Source organism: Pan troglodytes, chromosome 1 (assembly GCF_028858775.2).
Source record: "Pan troglodytes isolate AG18354 chromosome 1, NHGRI_mPanTro3-v2.0_pri, whole genome shotgun sequence".
Classification (NCBI taxonomy): domain Eukaryota; kingdom Metazoa; phylum Chordata; class Mammalia; order Primates; family Hominidae; genus Pan; species Pan troglodytes.
In genome coordinates this window covers 35631436-35652628 of record NC_072398.2, presented here as the reverse complement: position 1 = coordinate 35652628, position 21193 = coordinate 35631436, and positions in this window count along the sequence as shown.

Below are 21193 nucleotides of genomic sequence, written 5' to 3'. Positions count from 1 at the left end.
TATTCACCAGGATCTATCTACTTTAGCTGGACCTGTATCTCAATATCTCCCTAGCGCAGTACATGTCCTCTGGGCTCTCTGCTCAGCTTTTAGCTTCCCAGAATATTCTCTGCTAGGTTTTTTGAGGTCTTGCCCTCAAGAGTTGGCCAAAGACTCAAGGGGAATTTTATGCTGAGTTTTTGGGGCTCGTTTTCAGGTCCCTCCTCTCTGAAACTCTGCCCCACTTGAATTCAATCACTCTGGCAACTATTAATACTGTTCTCTGTTTCCTCTATCCAGTGATCTGGAAAAAGTTGCAGTCAGAGAGGTAATAGGCTAGCTAGATTATTTTGGGCTTTGTAGGCCATTTAAGCCACTATAGGCCATTGTAGTCATTGATATCAGAATAATCAACATTATAAATGCATGTTGATTTGGGAGATGTCTACAGAGATACTTATATTGATTTTCCCTTTAATGTACTGATGTGGTAGATTACATCAATAGATATGTAAAAGCTCATAGAATAAAGTGATTTTGGTTCATTATTTTTTAGTATGCTGTTATTAAGTTTGCTAATGTTTTCTTTAGGACTTTTGCATGTCTGCTCACATGTGGTATTGGCTGATAGTTTCATCTTCTTGTGTTGTCCTTGTCCCGTCTCAGAACTAGAATTATTATGCTAGCTTCATAAAATGAGTTTAGTAGCTTTCCACCTTTTTTTATGTCAGTATTTGATATGGATTGGATAGTTTCTGTTCTTTGAATGCTTGGTAGAATTTTTCCAAAGTTTATTGGTTTATTGTTGTTTATTTTTCACACTGTTATAATTTATACTTTCCATAAAATCATTTTAATCTAGTTCTCAAATTTGTTGGCATAACATTTTACATAGAATTCTCTTACAATTAAAAAATTGTAGCCATAGTACCTTTTTCTGTTTACTTATAACTTTCATCCTTTTCTTGATCAGACTCAGTTTATTTTATTTTCAAAGACTTAGCTCTTAGTTTACTGATCAGTGCTTTTAAAAAAATATATTATCTTTCATTAGTTTCTGAGTGTATCTTCATTAATTCTTTCTGCTTTATTTGGCATATTTATTTTTCCTTTTCTAGATTTTTAAGTAGTTTATTCACAATTTTAGTTTCTATCCCATGCAGTTAAGGCCATAAATGTTCTTAGGATTCATTTAGGGTGCATGCCATTGATTTTGGTATGTCGTATTCTGTTTGTTTTTCATTTCAAAATAGTTTGTTATTTGCAGGGTTTTTTTTTAATCAGAAATGCATTTACATTTCTGGCTGCATATTTTTATGGATAGAGGGTGCTACAGTGGATGGTGTGGTGTGCCACATAGTTCTCTCTTTAGGACCAAGACAGTCATTCTCCCAGGTGCAGGGAATATCGGCTGCTAATGGGTCACAGCTGAGTCCTTCTTTAGGCATTGCCCTCAGCCAAAGGGAGTTACTCACCCAAAGTCACACCCCTTTCCAGGGCAGCTTACATCTGTGACTGGTTGAGGGGTACAAAGGCCTTACCTCCATGCCTCAGTTCAGGACAACTTCAAGGGCAGTCCTAGATCCAGATTTATCTGTAGGATCATCCAAGACCTCTGTTGCTACTGCACTGTGGTTCACCTTCTCCCTCTGCCCAGTTCTGCTTCGCCTTCTTCCCCTACCCCTTCTCTTTTGCAGGTGTTGCTCTAGGGAATATTACTCAAAACCTCCTGTTCACAGATATCTATCTCACAGTTTGTTTCCTGGGGAACCTGAACTTTAACAGGGCTGTCTTGTGGTTGCTGTTTCTAATGTAATTTACATTAGTGAACATTTTTTCTGCGTGCACAGGTAGGAGAGTTTCTATACCTGGAAGTAGAATCACTGGGTTAAAGGGCATACACATTTTCAGTTTCACCAGGTGTCACTCACTAGTTTCCTGATGTGGCTGTGCCAGTTTCCTCGCCAATCAGCTGTGTATTGACATCCTTGCTAACACTTTGTTACCATCCTTTTACTGTAGCTCTCCCAGGTCACTCTAGGTGTGTCTCTCATAAACAGCTGATATGTGGTTTTTTAAAAACTCGTTCATTGAGTCTCTACCTTTAACAGATTAATTCTGGATGTTCACTCCCATTTTTTTAATTAAAGAAATACAATTAACTTTTTCTAGTTCAAAATATAAACTCTGTGTTAGGAAACCTGGACTCTAATCGGTATTTTTGCCTAGGATGAATTCTGTGGCCTAGATTCAATTTCATCCTCTCTGGACCTCATATTTTCTTATCTATTAAATATGTAAGTTTGAGAGACTCTCCTAGGCCCCTTCCACTCTGACAGCATGTGATTCCCAGGCTCAGTCCCCATCTCTCCTTCCACAACTGCCCTCATTTGCCCACTGCCCATACCGAGGTCGTGCCTTAGAGACCATCCTTGCTCTTCTTAGAGAAAAATCTTTTGCTTCTCATGGTGATCAGGGGCTTGGGGTCAGGCTTTGGGGGGCAGAATGCACAGAAGTGGGGAGGAAAAGATTGGGATGAATTTCTTCATTCTCTTTGATACTGCTTCTCCCCACCTGTCCCCCACAACCTCCACCTAACTCAAATTCTTTTGGATTTCCCACTCACTGATCTAGAAACAATGTTCACCAATTCTCATTCCATTGTTTTTATTTATATAGTTATATTTTGTTTGAGATGCCATACAACCTAAGTAAAAAAGATCTGGCCTTTTAAAAGTTAAGATTTTAGAGGGGTCAATATTTATTGAAAAAAAATTGTTGATACTATTTTGTTAAGTATGGGAATACAAGTTGAATGAGACTGTCTCCCCCTCTCAGAGCACACAGTCTGATGGCAAGATTGGGCAAACATGCTCGAATGAATAAAAGCAAACACCAGGATCATGATCTAGAGAGAGTGCTTTAGGTGTGGCCAGGAATGAAATGCTTACCAGTCCTGGGGTGGCCAGAGGAGCCCTTGCTGAGGAGAATGGAGTTAAGCTAGCAACAGAATGGCAAAGAGAAGGAGGGGATGAGATGACATTATTCATTCTGCTTCTGGTTGTACATTTGTACATGTTTAATGCTTCAGGCAGAGAAATGAATGGATGCTAAATACACAGCTTTTCAGGATGCTCTAAGGCCCTTGGAATCTGCTCCAGATAAGACCTAGTGTCACTCTTAATGTATCTTTATCATTAGCAATGCAGTGTCTCTGGTTCAGAGTCTTAGACTCCTCCCTCCTGAGATTTTGGGGTTGAGATAAGAATATATGCAAGCCCATAAGAATGTATGGGCTGTGGTTTTTCTGACAGGCAGGTCATTGCTTTCATATGTGAAGATGTCCAGTCAACCATGAACCTAAATGACCATGTGTCCTGTCTACTGACTACAGGAAAGCAGTTATCCAATTTAATATTCTATTAAATTGGCAGGCATAAGAGCCTTAAGGAGGCCTATGAGCCTTAAGGAAATGGGTCCAAACCTATCTACCAATCTTTTTTTTTTTTAACTAGTTTTAGATTTTTGTTTTATTTTTACTCTTGCATCTGTGGGTGTGAAACTCCCTATTGGCAGCAGAATTGACTGCCTCTGGGCAGATGTCTGTGTTCCCAGAGCCTACTGACAAAGGGGTAAAGAAGGAAGTGGAGATACTGAGAATTGATTAAAGAACATATGGAAGGAATCAATATAAATTATACCAACTGAATTGGAATTCTAGTGACCAAGCACTGTTTAAACAAAATGGCTGGTCAGTTTTCATCTTGGATGGAAATGTCATCCAATAGTTCCCCTACTGGGAATAACGCCACAAGCAATTATAGAAAATTGACTTTATACCTGAATTCCCAAATGAAAGGGAAAAGTTCCAGGCACCTGAATTCTCAAATGCACACAAAAATATTGAGATGAAATGATCCGGAACAATGTATCAGCGAACTGTGTTCTTTGAAGCAATACATTAACATGTGCAAAAGTTCTTTATGTAAATGGGAACCAAGGGCAGTGACCAATCTAGATGGGGTTAATCAGGGAAGATTTGCTAAAGATGGATTTGACATGTGGTCTTTTGGTTCTTGGTTTTTGTTTTTGGCAAATGAAGAAATAGATTGGGATTGAGGATAGGGGTATAAATTCCATGTGGTAGGATCTGCTCCCTTCAGTGGTGGTTTCAGACCACAGAGATCCTCTCCCCTTCTCCATTTACCTGAATTCCCTGCATCTACAGCCTGTAGGTTGCAGGAAGGGAGAACATATTCCAGGCTATTATTTTCTAGGGCTCACTTCCATGTTCATTGATGAACAAGGCTTCTTGGTGCCTTCTTTAGTGTTCATTTCCCCATAGATTTGCATTTCATTTCTGGTGTGAACATATCATTGCTGTCAATATGCATACATTTTCATTAAATGGCTTTCCATTTCATTATACACCCTTGTAATGGCATTAAAGGTAAACGATTACGAAGAAAAAGAACACTCCATTTGTTCTCTCCTTTAAGATCTAAAACTAGATTACCTTGTTCTCCTAACGGGTGAAAGTCCTTTTGTTCAACAAATTAGACATAAACACATTACTTCCATTTCAGGCTATTTTGAAAGGCTTTCCCCTCTGTTGCCTTTCCCATCCATTTGTGTTTGATGTATAAAGTTAGTTCTTGATCATAGGCACTAAATGAGTGGAACCTTATCCTGTGTAACAGAAAATGGCAGATAATCCAAAAGATATTTTTATTTGGCTTTGGAATATACGTGTATACTTACCTTTGAATATGGAAATGTTTGACATTCCAAAAACTTATTTCAAACTAAGTTAGGAAGCCAAGCTGGGAAGACTTCATGCTCCTGCAGCTAAGAGGCTATGTCCAATTTCTAGTCCTGCCAACCTCAATTACTTCCACCTTGCAACTCACTTCAAGCTGTGGAAAAGCATGAAGGACTCTCAGGCTCATTCATACATTATTCTCTGTTCTGTGAAACCTGTGCTGAAGCAGGGAAAGGGTTAAATAGATCAGTTTCTATAGGTTTCCTGAAATAAAGAGAGAGACTTGAGAAATCAACAGAATTGTGGTTAATACAAACTTAAGAATTAATCCATGAAGAACATCTGTCTGAGGTTCTAACAGGAACTTTCCAAATATAGTGGTTAATCCAGATCAATACATTGAGTTTATTATGCACTAGACATTCTGGTTGTTATAGTGCATATAAGATTAAAAAAGAAGCAAACAGGCAAACAAATATCTGATGCCCACGAAGACTTAAATGATCTAGTTCGTGCCTATTCAATCTCATCTGCTCCCGAGTGCCCTTCACTCACGATGTGCCAGCCCCACCTTCCCTTGTTTTCTTGAATGTACCAGGTCTTTCTTGACCCTGGGCCTTCATATGCTTGACTCCTGCTGCCTGGAGTTGCCCATCACTCCTCACATGGCCCACTCCTTCTCTTCTAGGTCTCAGCTTACTTAGTGACACCTCAGAGAAAGCTTTCCCAGCTGTCCTTCCTAAAATATACCCCTTTTGTGATTTGCTGTCTTGGTAATCCCGCTGTCCCCTTTAATGCCAGTTTGTTTCCCTTTGTCTTTGTCCTTTACTGGAGTGCAAGGGTTATGCAGGCAGGGACTTTCTTATTCCATGTTGTATCTCCAACTCCGAACACAGCCTGGCTCAGAGAGATGCAGGATGTATATTTAGAGTCAATCAAAGCTGAATAAGATCTGATATGAAAGAGCTCACAGCTGAGTGGTGGTAAACCTGAAAACAGTAATTATTGCAAGTTATTTCAAAAGTTACTGTTAGCTTAAAATTTAAAAAATGGCACTACTGATTTTAAGGATTTTTAAAAATTGTATTCTTTGATTATAGAAAGTTTTAATTTTTGTCTCATATATATGCCTATCCATCCTTTTCTCCTCACTATTGGATTGTTTTGAAGCCAATCTCAGGCATCACATGAGGGCTAGGACTAGGGGTAGGAAAGAGGTGCCCAGGGTACACATGGAAGGGAGGGAGCCCTGATTTGTGGGTGCTGAACCTGCCTTCGCATGACTTAAGGACCTAGAGTGAGGCCTCCTCCAATGTCACACCCCAGGCTCCTCGCTAGCCTTTCCCAAGCCCTGACATCATGTGAGTCCTGCATCATATCATTTCAACAGTAAGTGTCTAAGTGTGCATGTGTCTCTGAAGACAAACACACTTTAGTTTTAAAAATCACATAACTACATTACCATTATCACACTTAAAAATAAAAATTTGTCTTTGGGAGGCCAAGGCAGGAGGATTGCTTGAGACCAAGAGGTTGAGACTAGCATGGGCAACATATCAAGACCCCATCTCTACGAAAAAGCATTTAAAAATTAGACGAGTGTGGTGACACATGCTTGTAGTCCCAGCTACTACTCAGAAGGGTGAGGCAGGAGGGCCGCTTGAGCCTACTCAGTTTGAGCTATGATTGTACCACTGTGCTCCAACCTGGGTGACAGAGAGAGACCCTGTCTCTAAAGCAAAACAAAAGCAAAGCCCAAAAATCCCAAACAATTTCTTATTGTTATTGAATAGCCAGTCAGCATTCAAATTTCCCTAATTATTTCACAATACCTTTTTAGGTTGATTTGTTTGAAGGATCCAAGCAAGGTTCACACGTCACACTTAGTTGATATGGCTGAGTCTCTTTCAATCTGTTGCTTTCCTCATCCTTCTTTTTGTTGCTATTTTTGTTTTGTGTTTTCCTTGCAATTTATGAGTTAAAAACAGGTGATTGGTTCTGTAAAGCTTTCCACATTCTTAATTTTTCTGCATGCAAAATTATGGAACACATTGTGTTTCTTCTACCTCTAGTTTGTCCTGTAAACTGGTAATTAGTTCTAGTGGTTTGACCGGATTGAATGTTTCACAAGGATACTTCATGGATGATGTTCTGTGCATCCAGCCAGCCTGGTTGTCTTCCTGTTTATGATGTCAGTAACTATTAAAGAGTATTGCCTGGATTCATTATTTATTAGGGCTACAAAATGGTAATATTCAAATTTTATTCTTCCTTTATTCCAGTCAGCTAGAATATTTCTTTTATTCTTAATTTTTTTTTTTTTTTAGAGATGGGGTCTCACTGTGCCACCCAGGCTGGAGTGCAGTGACACAATCGTAGAATGCTGCATGCTTTGACCTCCTGGGCTCAAGCAATCCGCCCACCTCAGCCTCCTGAGTAGTTGAGACTATGGGCATGTGCTACCTGCCACAACTGGCTAATTTTTAAAGTTTTTGTAGAGGCAGGGTCTTTCTATCTTGCCCAGATTGGTCTTCAACTCTTGGCCTCAAGTGATCCTCCTCCTTCAGCCTCCCAAAGTGCTGGGATTACAGGTCTGAGCCACCATGCCTGGCCTGGAATACTTCTATAAAGAGAAACGTCCCCTCATCAACTATTGGTTCATACAGAAAAGAACAATAAATGCTTAATTCTTTCCCTTTATGTAACAGTTTTCGGAATGAGTTGATTTTCTTTTATTCTTCAAGGGTGACCAGTGAGGAGGTGGCAATGGTGATTTTTGTGTGTGTATATCATGAGGAAATCATAGATTCATTCTGTTTTTGGGGTGTTTCAATAAAGTTGTCCCCACTCTTTGCAGTTGGAGCCCCGTTAAGTGGGCAAGTGAGTCCATTTAAAAGACTCTAATTGTCTTTCTTTCTGGTATAACTAGAGGCTCCAGGCTCATCTTGTGTATTTCCTGCCCCAGACCTAGAATCAGTCATTCTGCCAAGGAACTCTGGGGTTTTTTTAGGGAAAAATTAGAAACCCAAATCTGAGTGTAAAAAGATTTAAATCCAGAATCCCAAATGTCTACTTCCATTATTAATATACTTATTTATTAAAGGAATATGGTTAACAATCTTTGATAGTCTAAGGCACAGAACCAGTAGCCAGTTGGGGTTGAGGTCAGTGGAAGGAGAAGGACGACATCAAGTCCAGTTTTCCCCTCCACCTTCTCCTACCTTCCCTCACTGTCATCCTCCTATCCCAAGTTTCTGAGCATCATGAGAAGCCAAATGTTTCCCTTTTCTAAACATAATTGCTACTCATCTATCAGATATAGTTGGGGTGGGAATGAAGGTGGGTGTAGGAAATTGACTAAAGGACCACTGAGAAGAAAATGCCATTTTTCCCCATTTAAAAACAAAGTGTTCCTCTTTCTATTTTTCTGCCTTCATTTTTTTTTTTTTGGATTATGGATACCATTCTTTTGTGTTCAACCCCCAAAAAGGAATGCAAAACTTTGGTTCCAAGTATAACATATCATAAACTTATGGAGATGGTGAGGACAGGGACAAGAGTTGGGAGCCACAGCAGTCCTTCTCTATTTTGACTTGGAGCTGAAAAGAGGGTTTCCAAGAGACCCTGAACTGGCTCTGCTCTGAGTGTGTCTTCACCAACGCAGCTGTAGGACTCGACAGGGTGTCATTTCCCCAGGGTCAGCAGCGGCATCTCAGATGGAGGGAAAATAGCCACCTCTTCAAGCTGCCTGGAATGATTTTTGTTGTTATTGTTTCAGGGCAAAGCCATAATAGCATTTCTGAAAGTGGAGTGGTTGCTTCCTTTATTGTTACCCGATATTTCTTAGTTGATTTTTTTCTAGGATGCTTTTCCACAAAACTTACTGTTCAGAGGGAGACACAATGGAAATCAATTGCTAATTAAATTTGTGTCTAAATTAATAAATCACAACTATTCAGATCATATCTGTCTGAATAATTTCTATTATGGTGAACATAATTGTTAGATTCAGCATTTAATGAACCATATTGTTAGGTAAAATTCTTGTGACAATTGGGACTAATAGAATATATTAACCTTTATTCTTCCCAGCTTGACATTACATTGGACCATGTTAACATGAAAACACCTGGAAGAGTTTCATTGTTACGTAGCCATTGTGACTCTCCTGGCCCTCTGATAGAGCCCGTGAGGCTTTGGGAAATCAGTGATGTTTGATGTTTGTCAATGGGTGTCCTTATCTACAATAGTTTTTAGGGCCTTGGTTCTATGTGCACGTGTCTTCATGAAATGGAAACTCTACTATGCTCAGCAGCTGGAAAGCACCATCAAATGTTGACAGTTTCCTTGGAGCACCCATGTAGAGCATATTCTAGGTTTTGGGCCCCAGGAGATGAGTATGAAGTGGAATGGCTATAGAAAAAATTAACATGAATCTTTTCCCTGGGGAGTACACAATCTAATAGAGAAAACAGAAGAGCTTTATAAGTAAGTATAAAGGACATCCATGCCAAAGAAATCTAAGTATATTCAACTAAAAGTAGTTTTATGGACCTATTCTGATGTGTGACTCTAAAGTTTGGCAATTTATTTCTCAGAATATATTCATATCAGAAGGTAAACATCCCCTTGAATGTTATCTCCTTCAAGACATCAGCATAGCAGTCCATGCTGGTGCTTTGGGGACACCTATTCCAATGAACTGTGCTTTGGGAGATGTCTTCAGAGTCTGGCATCTGCCGTTTTAAATGCCTAGTATAAAACATCTGCCTTGCCTTTGTAACAGGGAAAATGACCCTTGTTCACAGAACAAAGAAAGATTGGGCAATGTTACATTTAAGGGTGAAGGCCAGACCCCCTTTTCCACCTGTGAACCAATCAGTCTGGCAATGGCAAAAGCCAACACCAACCAAGCTTCCCTTGATGCTCATAGTCAGGCCAGTAGCTGACCTCACTGTTCTCTCATCAGTCACAACACACACACCACCACTTTGTGCAAAATCTGCTATCCCCAAATAGTGGACAGGGATCTTTTCCATTTTGCATTAGCTATAAAACTGACCCCAATAAACCACAGTAGGCATGAAGTCACTTTCCCTCAAATTAGTTCCTGACTTCTCTTTCTTGCCAATGTGAGGGGGGTGAGATGAAGTGGGAGTATGTACCCCAGGACATCAACTGCGTAGCAGTGACTCTCTGCTGAAGTCACTGCAGGTTGGCACTCACCTCTCTTTATCTGGAGATGGGTATGGGATTTACTTTTGCTTTAAGCAAATTCCTAGGAGGGAAACTAAACCCAAGTGATTTATAGGGAAGGGAGTAGGACAAATAGCCCTAAAACATCCAACCTCCCACCCGCCAAGTCCAACAATCTTGGGATATTTGCGGAAGTCCACGTTAGGTTTGTGAATACTACTTAGGACTTTCAATCCTCTAAAATGTAACCATTTTAGATTATGGTCTAAAATAACTCAGTCTCCCCAAACCACTCAGGATTCATTTCGAGAAGTTTTCATAGACAAGGTAGCAGAGGTTTGAAGAATTGGAATCTAGCAGGCAAGAGTGGGAAGTGCATTTCAGAAGAGGGGCATGGAACTGGATCTGCCTGAGTGGATAATGAAGGAGTCACTGACCTTAGACCTGTTGTCAGGTTTGGAGGCAGTTGCCCTCCAGCCCCTATCTAAGAACCAAGCACTTCCCTCTCTCTCCTTAAGGAAGAGCTAGGAGATACCCAGCTGCTTCTCCAAAGCTGGTCTTCTAGGCTGCGATTTCCTCTCCCCTTGTTATCTCTCATTTGCCTTCCCAGCAGTCTGTCCTTGGGCCTCTGACTAATTTTAGCTCAACTGTTCCTGGGTTCGGGGGTAGATGGAGCAACTGCTCCTATCGGTCTGCCTGGGGTTGCTCGGTGGATGTCAGCCATGAGCTGGGCTCTCCTTGGCCCGGATCCCAGTTCCCAAGCAGAGCTGAGCCTGGAGACAGCCAGCGGAAGGGACCTGAAGCTTGCAGCGAACAGGTGCTCTAAGTCCTGGTTTCTGAGGGTGGATACAAGGCTATTTCATGTGTTTGATTATAGGAGTGGAGAGAGGGACAGGGAAAAATCCATTCCTGAAAATAGTGCAGGTTTGAAGATGATGTTCTCCCAGCTGCTTTTTCAAAGCCATCAGAAATGGCATATGGGAGGTGGGAAAATGAGGTGCAATTTATCAAGCAGGCTGAAGGGGACCTTTCCAGGACACAGTAGGTATTTCTGTTTGGGTGCAAAAATATTTAGTTTTGAAATTATTAAACAACATCATCTTGGTGATTTCGTCCTTTTGGTAATCTGAGCAGAGCGCATATGTATCTGTGTCTGCAAATTACTTTGGAAAATGCATATTATTTACTTGTTCTGAACAGGCTCTTAGGCTCGGTTGTCTAAATAGGAAATTTGGATCTAATAAAATGAGGCTATTACAGACTCCCAGGCAAATAATAACAAAGGCTAATACCTTTAAAAATTCAAATTAAAAAAAAGGTCACTGGTTAGCTATGAGGACAAAGTTCAATATAAAACTTCACAACTAATTTCTGTCTTTCCCCATTCTCTCCCTTTAACAACATCAAGGCAAGACCCTGGATACAAGAGAGTTCCTTCCCGACCCCCAGCTCTGAGAAACAGCTGAGGCCTCTAAGCATCATCACCAAGAATGTCTTCCATAAGTGGGGCCTCACGGAAGCTGTGAGGAGGAACAACTGGATATATTCTGAGCATTGATTCTGGAAGCATTTGTGCTGGCAAAGTGAGTGATTGCGGGGCCGTTTTATTGGACATGTACTTTGGGGAAGCACGGGGCCGTGCCATCTTGGACAGACTTCTTACCCCGGCACTGTGGGAACCTGTGAGGTACACAGTGGTGTCTGACTTGGAGAAGATTTTTGCCATGGGCCTCCTTTCCCCACTCACCAGACTTTGGTGCAATTTTCCAAATGTAGTCATCAGTCTACCTCAGGGGTCCAGAAGCTCGACTTTTCTTCATTTGTCCCCCCTTTCAAAGGCATATTTACTAAGAGGGGCTTGCATAATCTTTTTTTCTTTCTTGAAATTTCTGTTGCATTGAAACATCTATAGCTTGGGTGCGTGCTGTGCCCTGCTCTTCTCTTCTCTGGACCTGGGTTTTATCATCTGCAAACTAAGCAGAGGCAGCTTTTCTTTCTCTCAGAAGTCTCATGTGAAATTTCAATGGGTAAAAGAACGTGCCGGTGGAGCTGCCTGGCTACATCCAGTGAGGAGTGCCCCTCCCACCCCACGTCCCTCCCGCTGCCTCTCCCTCAGTCTCTTCGGGGGCCCCCAATGTCCACGAGGCCATGAAAGTTCAGGGTACCATGGGTCACTGTTTGAGCTTCCAGGACTAGATGACTGCCAAGTCTTTCAAGCTCTAGAGTTTGGAGGTTGTAGCTATTTCACCGGGAAATGGCCATCTTTGGCCTCCATATTGGCTCTGATGTGTATGGCGGAAAAGAGATGGTGGGGCCTCTTGCTTTTACCCTTTTGCTAGTTTACCCTCTTCAGACAGAAAGTTTGAAACCTTGGAGTCTCCTAAGCCAGTCTATTGAAACTGTACACTTGGGGGAATCTTCTCCCACATGGCATATTCCCCATTGCAGTGGAGTGGCCTGGGGCAACATCCACATCTTTTCCCTGGAGAGGGCCCTCAGCAGTGCCTCATCTCTGCGGCCCACAGTGGCTGGTGTGACTGGTGTGACTGGTGTACTTTGAGGAGTGTCAGGATGCTGAGAGAGAGGCCCTCAGGAAACACCCAGCAAAGAAGCAGACCTCACTTTCTGGAAACTTCCCTGGCTGTAAACCTCAGGCATCCTCCTTGGAGGATTGAAAAGACCAGTATTCCCCAGGAGGATCTTGATTGGGCTTGGCCCCCTGCTTGGTCACATGACGTGCTGGCTGCTTTCCTCTGGAGCCCTTGTTTCCTAAATGATAGTGGATGAGAGATCAAATCTGTCCCACACAGGTAGTCGTTGCCATCTTAATATTTGTTAAGCTTTTTGATTTAGTGAGGAGTTGAAGTCATATCAGGTCACAAAACTGCACATTAGATCTGCTTCATGAAACACTCTGAGTGAATGGTTTAACTCATTTATTTCACCAGCTTTAAACCAATGTAGCTGAAGAATTGCACCTCCCCTTTATAAATCTTTCCATTTATTTCTGACTCAGGTTTATGGGGAGGGTGAAGACCTAGCCTGTTCAGCCGTTTCACCCATGCCATAGAAACCTGACATGCTCTGCTTACAATGGGGAACAAGCCCAGCTCACACATGTTTTAACTCAGCCAGAGAAATTTCACCCAGGAAGCTGGAGGAATGTGCTTTGCAGAGAGGACTTCTTTGGTGTTGGAGACTCACCTGTTCCTTACCCTTTTCTCTCTTCTGACTGTTGCCCTTGTGCTATTTTCCTGTTTGCTGCTTTCACTCCACCAAGTCCAACTAATTGAAGGGAAATTTAACCATCAGAGGATTTACAGAGAATCATTGCAGTTTGCTGTAAGAGACAGGGCTTAGACTTACATAATAGGGTTTAGGACCCATGTAAATTAGGTCAAGAAGAATCCACGTTGTGGCCATTCTCAATTCAACTCCATTTCTTATTCTTCCTCAGGAAAGCAAATTTCCAAAGAGGGACACAATTACTCTCAGCATCTTTGGCAATCCCACTGGGTGGTGGTGAGACCTTCCCCCTGATGAAAGATCCCAGTGTCATTCTGAATGACTTAGTGGTGCTGAACTTGGCAAGGACAAACCCTCTGTGGCTGCCTCACCTGTTCCTAATGTGGTCTAATGTAGGGCCAGGACACAGGCTCTTCATATTTCTATTTTTTAAGATATTTAAAGTTTTATTTATGATCTAATATAACTTTTAAAAAATGTTCCAAGGATATTTGAAAAGCATAAGTATTCTGTTTTACAAAGTTCAAAATCTTTTTATTAAATCGGGCTTGCAATGGAGATCTTCAAATCTGTTATAACCTTATTTTTTTTTAAATCTATTTCATCTATTGATTTTTTTTGAAAGGCAAGTTAAAATCTCCCACTATTATAGTCTTCTTAGCATTTTGTTATATTTCTAATAGATTTTACTTTATACATTTCTCTGAGGTTTTAGAAGTGCAAATGTTTATGATCCTATCTTTGTGAATTGTACCTTTCATCACTGTAAATATCAATCTTTGTTTTTTAAAATTTGTAGTTACTGATCTATATTTCTGATATGTTTTTCTTTAAAACATTTTATATGAAAATGAAAAACAAAAAGCAAGCCACAAAGGTTAATATAATAAAACCCAGATACCATCCAAAGTGAAGAAATGTTAACACTTTTCGTACTTCAGATTTTTAAAAAATTAATAAGCTTTTTAAAAGCAGTTTTAGGTTCACAGCAAAATTGAGTCAGAGGTACAGAGATATCCCCTCTCCCTGCATGTATAATTCCCTCTGTCATTCACATCTTGTGTCACTGTGATACATGTTTTATAATCAATGGGTTAATATCAACACATTATTACCAACCAAAGTCTATCGTTTACATTAGGGTTCACTCTTGGTGGTGTATATTCTATGGGTTTGGACAAATGTATAACATGTATCCATCGTTATAGCATCATACAGAGTAGTTTCACAGCCCTAAAAAATCCTCTGCGCTCTGCCTATTCATCCCTTCTTCCCTCTAACCCCGATCTTTTTACCATCTCCATAGTTTTGCCTTTTCCAGAATGTCTGAATAGTTAGAATCAAACAGTATACAGCCTTTTCAGATTAGCTTCTTTTACTTAGTTATATGCATTTGTTTCCTCCATGTCTTTTTATGACTGGATAGCTCATTTCTTTTTAGTGCTGAGTAATATTCCATTGTCCGAATGTACCACACTTTATCCATTCACTGATTATAGGACATCTTGATTGCTTCCAAGTTTTGGTAGTTGTAATTAAGCTGTTATAAATAACCTTCTGCTAGTTTTTGTATGGATATAATTTTTTAACTCATTTGGATAAATATCAAGGAGTGCACTTGCCAGATTTTATGATAAAAGTATGTTTAGTTTTGCAAAAAAAATTGTCAAACCATCTTCCAAAGTGGCTGACTGTACCATTTGCATTCCCATGAACAAATGAGTGAAAGTTCTTGTTGCTCCAAAGCCTCACCAGTATTTGGTGCTGTCAGTGGATTATGGCCATTTTAATGGATGTATAGTGGTATCTCATTGTTGTTTTAATTTCTAATTTCTTAATTATGTATGATGATAAGCATCTGTTCATATGCTTATTTACCATTTGTGTATCTTCTTTGGCAAGGTGTCTGCCCAGATCTTTTGCCCATTAAAATAAATTTTTGTTGAGTTTTAAGAGTTCTTTGTATATTTTGGAAGACAATCTTTTATCAGATATAGCTTTTGTAAATATTTTCTTCTAGTCTGCAGCAGATTTGGTTTTTAAAGGATAAAATATCACAGATGAAGTTTAAATCCCCTATAGTTTCTTCTGTAGTCCAATTCCCTTCTATTTCTCTTCAGAGGGAACAATTCTCATGAATTTGATGAGTATTCAGTCTAGACGTTTAAATATTTACTTATTTTATATATTTTATATTTTGTAATCACTAATAGTCATTTTGTGCATGAAAAATGACTTAAAAGGTCTCATACTGCAAATTACATTTCAAGACTTCATTCTCTGTTTTTAAAAATTCTATGCCTGATAATACATATAGATTTACTTATTTAATATATTCTATCACCTGAATATATCACACTTCATATCCACTCCCTTATGTTGGGCATGTGAATTCTTTTTAACTTTTTGTACTTATTAACGAAGCTTCAGTGTCTCATTGTGCTTGTATGAGAGGGATTCTGTAGTATATGAAACTAGAAGTGGAATTTCTGAGTTACAGGATTTGCAGAGTATCTAGCTGCACTAGATATTACCAAATTTATCTTCAATGTGATTGTGTCAATTTACACAAGTGGTGTGTGAAATTTCTATTTTGTCATATTCTTACCAGTAATTGGCGTGGTTAGGCTTTTACATTTTGGTTAGTCTAAGGGTGGAAACTGGCATCTTGTTGTGTTTTCGTTTGTTTTTCTAAACTGCATCTCTCCGATTACTTTCGAGGCAAAATACTTGTATATATTCGTCGTTTTCTCATTTGTTAACTGCCTGTTTTCTATGGTGCTGTTTATTTTTATTGATTTATAGGAGTTATTCATGTATTTTGAATATGACTTTTTGTTGTCAGAGATGATGTTAAAAATATGAAACAAAAAGAACTGAAACATCAGTACAGCATGAGTAATCACCAATCAAAATAAATGCCATATCCAGTTAGAACAAACTGAATTCACAAAGATGTTCTTTTATTTTTCTTCTAACATTATAGAAATTTGTTTCTTTACATTTAGATATTTAATTAAATAGAATTTTTTACATATAATGGGAGAAATAGGATCTTTAAAAAAATAGTCTATTTTTCCAATCTCACCTAATGGTTTGTTATTTCTCTACTAATTTTTATGCCTCCTCTATTTTATACAAAGGTACCCTGTAAATTGGGTATGTTTCTGGTGTTCCTAATTTATTCCATTGATTTGTCTGTTTCTCTGCCAATAACATACTGCCTTTTATTGTTAAGCCACAATTTTATAAAGAATTTTGATTTTTCATAGAGGAATCTTCTTTGTTCTTTTTCTGAAGTATCTTAAATATTTGTGGACATTCATTTTCCTGCATAAATTTTAGAATACTGTTTAAATTTCCAGGAAACATTCTGTTGGCATTTTGATTGGAATTACATTGAATTTAAAGAATAATTTGAAGAGGAGCATTTTCTGATATTTAGTTTTCCTCTCCATGATCGTGGTCATGATCTCTCATCATTTATTCCAGTTTTATTTTTATGTTCTTTAATAATGCTTTATGTATTTCTCCCCCTAAAGTTTTACATGTAGTTTGTTAGATTCACTTTGGTAGTGACCTGTTGTTAAGATTCTGTGCATTTTTGTAGCAATTGTGAATTCTGTCTTGTTTTTGGTTACATTTTCCAATTGTTATCACTTGTGGTCAAACGCTATTGATTTTTGTGTGCTTATCATACACCTAGCAATCTTGATGTACTTCTTATCAGTTCTAATAGTTTATCTGCAAATAATGACAATTTTGTTTCATTCTTTTCTTATTGCTTTGGCTAAGACTTAATATCAGGATACAATTATAAAGGAAGGACTAAAAGGAAATTTTCTTGATCTGATAAAGGTCATATACCAAAAATTACAGCACATATCACTTTTAATGGTAAAACTTTGTAGTAAAATTTTTGATGCTTTTCTATTAAAGTCAGGAAAAAAAGTCTCCATTCTATCTCCTACTATTCCATATTATATAGTAAGTAGCCTTTTTGGCAGATAGGTTCTTATCAGGTTAAGGGAATTCCTTTCTATTTCTAGATAGCTAAAAATCTTTTGTGAATGGTGTTTAATGTTATAAAATTCATATTCTGTATGTGTTGAGATAACTATGCATATTATTCTTCATTAAACTATTCATATGGGGTATTATATTAGAAAGGTCTGATATTGAATCAACGCATTTATGAGATAGATCCTTCTTTGACAGTGACAAAATTTTATATACTGATGGATTCAACTTGCTGAATTTTACGTTTTCTATTTCATTTGTGAGATTGGTCTATATTTTTCTTTTTTGTTCTGTCACTTCTTGTTTGCATTATCAACGCTATGTTAGTCTCATGTAATAGGATGAATGGGAAGCACTCTCCTTTATTCCATTTTTTCTTTAAACAAATTGTGTAAAATTTTCTGTCCCTGAAGATTTGGTAAAACTAGTTTATGTGATGCCAATTCTTTGAAACTATTATCTAGAGCACAGTCAATTTTAAATGTCCCATGAAAAGACAAGAAAATCTAGGTGGAAACAAGGCTCTTTGAATTGTAATGAGATATTTACATTGAAATTGTTGTTGATGCAGAAATGTAAAATAGACATTGTGTGCCAAAGTGAAGTGTCCTTCTCAAACACAAATTTTAAAGGAGGTAGACCATGACTCGTTTCATGAGTCTTAGGCCCTTTACTCAGGAATCATGGCTGTTATATTTAATTTATGTATTGTTCTTATTTCAATATGTTGGGTGTTCTTTATTGGCCCTATTAAGGTTTTTCACCTAAAACTTTATTTCACCTGAGGGCATTAGTGCTAAGTCAGCTTGATTTTGGTATTTGTCTAGTATATCTTCCTTTATCTCCTGTTTTTTTGAAACATGTTATTTTAGTTTGGGTCTAGATCTTTTAAGTAGAATCATAGCCGATTTTGTTGCTGTTGCTAATTTTTAAAATCCAGTTTGAGATTTCTGTCTTTTAATAGACTAAGAATGTGCTATGATTATACATAAATTATAAATTATATTTACCAGTGAAATAGTTTGTCCTCAGTCAAATTTCATGTTGAATTGTAATCCGTATTGCAGGTGGGGCCTGGTGGGAGGTGGTTGGATCATGGGGGTGGATTTCTCATGAATGGTTTGGCACCATCCTTGTGGTGCTGTCCTTGTGATGGCAAGTGAGTTATCGTGAGATCTGGCTGTTTAAAAGTATGTGCACCTCCTTCCCTCTCACTCGCTCCGGTTCTCACCATGTGAGACACCTGCTCCGGCTTCACCTTCTGCCATGAGTGAAAACTCCCTGAGTCCTCCCCAGAAGCGAAGTGAATGCTGGCACCGTGCTTCCTGTACAGCCTGCAGAACCATGAGACAATTAAAACTCTTTTCTTTATATATTACCCAGTCTCAAGTATTTCTTCATAGCAGTGCAAGAAGAGACTAATACAACCATCTTGCTTTATTTTTGTTTATCATTTATTTTTCCTCTCTTTTGATGCTCTTCTTGGTTTGGTAAAGTATAAAATTTTGTTTCATTTTGGTTTCCATCTCTTTTATCTGCCTTTACAGTCATTTTTTAATTCTCCTTTTGGCCCATGGAGATGCTTATTTGTTTTGGTGTGTAAATCTTTTTAAACTTAATTAAACTTATAACATTCTGTATTCAGAGTAAAAAGTTTAAACATTTTCTTTTTTGTCATTTTATTTTGAGTATGTATTTTGTAAGGAGCTTATATTTAGCATTGGCTTCATTTTTTTTCAACCTAACTTGAGGTTTTTTTTTTTTTTTTTTTTTTTTTTTTTTTTTTTGAGATGGAGTCTTGCTCTGTTGCCAGGCTGGAGTGCAGTGGCGTGATCTCGGCTCACTGCAGCCTCTACCTCCTGGGCTCAAGCGACTCTCCTGCCTCAGCTGTCTGAGTAGCTGGGACTACAGGCATGCACCACCACACCCAGCTAATTTTTGTATTTTTAGTAGAAATGGGGTTTCACCATGTTGGCCAGGGTGGTCTCGATCTCTTGACCTCGTGATCTGCCCGCCTCGGCCTCCCCAAGTGACCTTTGTTTTTTAATAAGGAAATGTAAACAACCACCTTGTGTTTTTTGAGATAAGTGTTATGTCTGGCGGTGTTCCTGTCTTCTATTGTTCTTCTGTTTATTATGTATTTTAGTGTCCATCTTTCCATTTTCCTAACTTTTGTTGGAATGATATCTCTTTGTTGTTGTTCTCCATACCTACACAAAGTGATTTGGAATTTTAGCATCTGAGTTGTATTCTACCAGTGAGAGTCTTTATTATATACATTTTAAGCAAAATTTTAAAAGTACCTTTTTAATTGTTAAAGTTACAATCATGGTGGAAGGGGAAGCAAACATATCCTTCTTCATAAGGCAGCAGGAGGGAGAAGTGCTGAGCAAAAGGGGAAAAAGCCCCTTATAAAACCATCAGATCTCATGAGAAGTCATTATCATGAGAACAGCATGAGGGTAACCACCCCCATGATTCAATTACCACCCACTGGGTCCCTCCCATGACGTGGGGATTATGGGAACTACAATTTGAGATGAGATTTGGGTGGGGACACAGCCAAGCTGTAACACAATACGGCTGAGTATTATTCCTTTTTTATGGATATAACACAATTTGTTTGTTTATTCACCACTTAATGGACATCCCCCCAAAGTTTTGGACATAATAAAAATGCTATGAAAATTTATGTGCAAGCCATTGTGTGTACAAAGTTTTGAAATTGATGATTCATATAGCAAGTGTATATTTAACTTTGTAAGACACTGCCAAACTTTTTCAAAGGGGTTTTCAGTTTTGTATTCCCAACAGCAGTATATGAAAGCTCTATTTCTTCTTGAGTGAGCTTTGATAGTTTGTGTCTTTCAAGAGATTTCATGTAAGTTGTAGGCTATCAGAAAAGCTCCTGGCTCCCATTAGCATCTCTGCAGCCATTGTGCCTACAGTGGATGCAGCTCCTAGCATAAAGAGTGACTCCTGATGAGAAGGCAGCAGTGGAGTTATTGGCTTCAAACAAAGTCCCATAGGGAAGCTAGGCGGTTTTGGAAACTTCTCCTTTGGAGTGAACAGTCCCTTTTTCTAAAATTGTTTGCCTGATAGAGTCTAAGGCTTTCCTCAGGTGTGGTGAGACTGTGAGCAGGGGCTCTAAAAATCTGACATAGAAGGAGGGTCCCTTCCAGGTGTAGAGGGGATAGGCCAGTGGCAAGCTTTCCTCCTTATTCTTAAAATGCTGTCTTCCTAGAATCCAAAATTTCAAACATATAGGTGAGACTCTCTCTTTATTTTTCAGTAATGTCAACAAGATTTTATTTTACACTAAATGGCCTCAGGGAGAGAATTAAGAAGGAAGACAACCCATGATATAATGTTATCACCATCTTCCTAGAATTCTGTCATTTTTACCTCTATTATCTATCACTGCATAACCAGTTACCCAAAATGTAGCAGATGAAAACACCAAAATTTATTATCTCCTTTGGGTCAGGAATCCAGGTGCTGCTCAGTATCTTTCACAAGGTTCCAATCATGGTGTTGGCTAGGCTACAGTCATCTGAAGGCTTTAATGGGGAAGGATCTTCTTCCATGCTCACCCACTTGGCTATTTGCAGGTCTCAGAAGATCTGTGTCCAAGCTCGTTTATGTGGTTATTGGCAAGCCTCAGTTCCTTGTCACATGGACCTGTCCACAGGGTTGCTTCACAACATGACAAATGGCTTTCCCTAGAGAAGGTGAGAGAGTGAGCACCCCTGATGTAAATCACTGTCTTTTCATTGCCTCATTTTGAAAGTGATATCCACCAGATATGTTATACTCTATTCACTAGGAACAAGTCAGTCAATCAACCCACATTAAAGGAATGAGGATTACACAAGGGTGTGAATATCAAGAGGTGGGTGTCATGTACCTTCTAAGTTAATTGTTTGTCCTCCAGTGTCTTGGTTTAGGTTTGCTCAGAAGCAGATCCTGAAGAAAGGATTCAATTGCAAA